Source organism: Octopus bimaculoides, chromosome 16 (genome assembly GCF_046866305.1).
Source record: "Octopus bimaculoides isolate indiv1 chromosome 16, ASM4686630v1, whole genome shotgun sequence".
Taxonomy (NCBI): Eukaryota; Metazoa; Mollusca; class Cephalopoda; order Octopoda; family Octopodidae; genus Octopus; species Octopus bimaculoides.
Window position 1 is genome coordinate 36,480,178 of NC_142943.1, and position 5,000 is coordinate 36,485,177.

Genomic DNA, 5,000 nt, shown 5'->3' on the forward strand with positions numbered 1-5,000 from the left:
TCACAGACTCTGAGGGCTAGCTCTCCACTTTAGTCGTTAGTATTATAAGGCTCTGAGTTTCGGTAATGAAAGATACTCCCACGATTTACCGAATGTAGAAGTGGATGATGAATCCATTGGTAAAATAGTCCTTACGACCAGGAATCCATATAGGACTAAGAGCTTGGGACAAATCGAATTCCCATGTGTCCGCGAAGGGAGATACCCCTCACCTATGTGCAGTATGAAGACCCGCAATTAGAAAAAGTGATGTGTAAGGACTCTTGAATGAAGAGCAGGGGATTGCTCCAGCTTATAGAATGTTGGAAAACGAAGGCCAGAAGTCAAACCACAGTGCCAAGGACATCCACGCTGTTGATTCCGACGAGGAATTTGTCCAGAATCTTGAGACCAGAGTAGGCTCTATTTGCTAGAGTAACAGAAAAATGGGAGCCATTGGACGGGAAATGTTTTAGAGAAACGTTGTTATCTGCTGGTATTGATACATCAATTAGAAAGCATTTTTTTCTTCATGATCTTTGATAACTATATCTGGTCTATTTGCCTTAATTTCTCTATCTGTGTGTATTGGCATATCCCAGAGTATAGTTGCTTTCTCGTTTTCTGTGACCTTTTCTGGCGTATGTTTATACCATCTTTTTTCTGTTGTTATTCCACAGTGTTGGCATAGCTTCCAGTGTATGTAGGTCCCAGCTCTGTTGTGTCTGTAAATATATTCCTTCTTAGCCAGGACTGAGAAGCCAGTATTCCTTCTTAGCCAGGACTGGGCAGCCAGTTATTATTATTATTATTATTATTATTATTATTATTATTATTATTATTATTATTATTATTATTATGCCAGCTGGTAGAATCGTTAGCATGCTGGATGAAATTCTTAGCAGTATTTCGACCCTTTGCTACGTTCTGAGTTCAAATTCCGCCAAGGTCGACTTTGCCTTTCATCCTTTCAGGGTAGATAAATTAACTACCAGCTGAGTACTGGGGTCGATGTAATCGATTTATCCCTACCTGAAAGTTTCAGGCCTTGTGCCTACAGTTGAAAGGATTATCATTATCATCATCATCATCATCATCATTATTATTATTATTATTATTATGATTGTTCCATTGACAAATGTAACCTCGATTCGACCTACTGACAAAACAGACACAAGAAACACCTGACCACACCTTCTCTTCTCCGAGTCAGTGAGCACATTAAGCGAATGCCTTCATAGCCGACCATTCTTTCATTTTGTTCTTATTTTAACCATCGCTTTATCGTTTTTATATAGTAAAGGAGCGTTCAGCGACCGACATTTTATGGAAGTACCTTCTCGTAATTCACCTAATCAGCATATATGTTTATATGTTATTTTTTGTCTTGTTTCTTTTTGTACTTTGCTGACGTTTTTCTTTTATTTTTTAGTGTCTTTGTCTTAACCCATTCTTCTATTTTATACTGCGGTCTATTATATTCCAATGATTTACTTATAAAAGTTATATAGATGAATTAAAGATTTAAAAGGAATTTATACAGAGCAATCGTTACTAAAATAACTAATTGATTCTTTTTTTTCATTCTACTTTTATTCATCCATTTATATATGTATTATTTTGAAACATTGATTGAGATTTACTGACTCGTAAACACTTAGACGTCAGTAATAAATAACTAGGATACAAAAAAAACAAAAAAACAAACAGCGTAACCTGCGAATAGATACACGTGTATAGAAGTCATAAACGATATAGTTAATAAACATACGTTAAGTTTGGGTGAAAACAAAACCCGCATTTAGGTTTCAGGAACTTCGCCAGCTAGGAATGTGTTTAGACTCAAACAGCTTTCTCTCCAGAGACTCTAGTTACTGAAATACTAATATTGTACTGTTACGTATGTATGTATGTGTGTATGTATGTATCTACACACGTACTGTTACCGATTTCCTTTTCTTTCTTTGGATTTTTTCCTTTTCTCCTTTCTGACGAAATCTCAAACTCTTTCGTTTCACCGAGCGTCAAGCTAATGCATTTCTTTTGCATGCCCACTTGCTGTTCGTTAATGTTTTTCGTTTATTATATGTATATATAAATATGTATATATATATATATACTCTCTCTTTCCTTTCCTGAGCGTCCAATAATACTATCCATATCACGTCCTCACTTTGTTGTTTTTTTGTTTTTTTGTTATTGTGTTTATATATATATATATATATATATATATATTATATATATATATATATATATAATATATATATATATATATATATATATATATATATATATATATTATATATATATATATATATATATATATATAATATTATATATATATATATATATATATATATATATATATATATATATATATATATATATATATATATATATATATATATATATATATATATATATATATATATATATATATATATATATATATATATATATATATATATATATATATATATATATATATATATATATATATATATATATATATATATATATATATATATATATATATATATATTATATATATATATATATATATATACATCATGGATTCTCTCGGCGAAGACGATGTATGAGCGTTGAGCTCATGCCGAACGACTTGCACAAACCATTTGAATGAAATCGACGTTGCCTGAACAGGTGCACAGTGTGTGTATATACATACATACATACATAAACACACACACACACACACACACACACACACACACACAATCACACACACACGCACACACACACACGCACACACACACACACACACATATATATATATATATATATATATATATATATATATATTTCTATTTTTGTACCATTTCTCCGCTTCTTTCTGTTCTTGTTTTCGCATACATTCGCTGCTTTCTTCCAAGGATTCTAGAGCTCTTAGCTTATTTTTTATTTCGGGTCGGCCAGATTAGAGCAATCTCGAGTATAACCAGCCGAAATCGCAAAGATAACCTGGAACTCGACTGAGGAAAGAAATCTCCGAATGACCCATCCTTGTTCTCTTTGTATCGTCTGTCTGGATGTTTTGTTGTCCCTTTTTCGTATCACCTAACTGTCTGGATGTTTTGCGATTTTGTCCCATGTTTAGATAATTGTGCATCCAAGTCTCAGCCTACCGTCAGTGAGGAAACGGGAGTTAAGTGATCTCTGATGAGTCTGTAATCACAATGGAAATCTGTCTGTCTGATGGTAATTTCAAATTTGGTCACTGCTGTAGTTTTTCCACGTGTTTTATTTTCACAGAGACAATAAATAATCCTGTTTTTGCTTTTTGTCCTTTTTTCGTGTGTGTGTGTGTGTGTGTGTGTGTGTGTGTGTGTGTGTGTGTGTGTGTGTGTGTGTGTGTGTGTGTGTGTGTAATTGTCCCTAGGTATCGGGAGGACACTCGGCAAGAAATGGAAACAACATTGAAAGTAGAAAAATTAGTAATAGTAATAATAATGATAATAATAATAATAATAATAATAATAATAATAATAATAATAATAATAATGATGACGATAATAATAATAATATAGCTGGAAGTAATTATCTAGTACCAACTTTCTTCACGCTTATACGGAAAGTGACAATTGCGCTGTAATAGCGAAATATAAACATTCAACGGTTGACTGCAGTATTCATTTGAATGCAACGCACAAAGATAGTATTGTCTTATTTCCTTGTACACACACATGCACACACACACACACACACACACACACACACACACACACACACACACACACACACACACACACACATATATATATATATATATATATAAAACACACATACACATATATAAAACGCAGACACAAACGCTCAAAGTTGAAATGTTCGTGATATTAATGAACCATACAGTCAGAATATTTATTAACAAGGTAGAAAATGATTAAATTTAGTTATCCTTGTTAATTGCTTCATTGTCAAGCATAGTTGACTCATATCAAAAGCGGCATAAACATGATGTATCTATCATCTTCGCATAATATATATATATATATATATATATATATATATATATATATATATATCACAGTTTAAGAGAAGATACAGGAAAAACAATGATTATGTATATGAATCTCATTAGCATACACCTGTTTCTGCTATAAGATGCATTGGTCTCTTAGTTGCATGCCTGAATAACAACCTATAGATTCACCGGAGCATCAAATATGAAGTGCAATTTATTTGGGGTGGGGGAAAAAACTTGTATTTTTGCTATATACAGGAAAATCATCACCAGTGAAGAAGTCGTTGCTGATATATTTAAAAAGGCGTATCCAGATTATATATATATATATATATATGTGTGTGTGCGCGTGTGTGTGTGTGTGTGTGTGTGACTGTGTGCGCACGTGTGTGTGTTTGTAAAGTCCCCTGAGGGAGGACAGTTCGTACGAAGAAGCTATTTCTTCATAATATGTGACGTGCGTACAGTTCTACCGATTACATTGGGGTTATTTCCAAATATCTCAGCTCTAGCGCGCTAAATTCCGGAAACAGTTTTATGAAGACAATTCGAGTATAGTTCTGCAAATTGTACTGATGAACCACGTACGTTTTTACGTAAGTAAAAGAGTTGATGGGGAAACCAGTATACGATTAATTATTTATTTTGTATATTTTTCATTTTGTCTTGCCTGTTTATGTTCTGGTGTTTGCGGAATTGTTTCTGGAGAAAATTATTTTTCTTTGTGGTTCGGTCGTTGATGACCTCTTTCTAGCATAGCGGATGTCCACTTAGTAGTCATCCATTCTTATAAGCATGTAATAAAATTTTTCTGAATTATCAGATTTTTTATATGCTAGGCCACTGGTTTTAAATTGATGTTAATTAAATTACTATTCAATTTATATATATATATATATATATATATATATATATATATATATATATATATATATATATATATATATATATATATATATGCATATATTATGTATGTATGTATGTATGTATGTATGTGTGCGCGTTTGTATGTGCGTACGCCCGTATGTAAATATGT

General features: G+C 32.3%; 1 long non-coding RNA gene across 3 annotated transcripts in view; it reads left to right on the top strand.

The window, feature by feature from the left end:
* The window catches only part of LOC128249669 (uncharacterized), a 37,804-nt gene that overhangs the window by 7,343 nt on the left and 25,461 nt on the right, over positions 1 to 5,000 (top strand). The gene's annotated exons all lie outside the window — the stretch shown is intronic.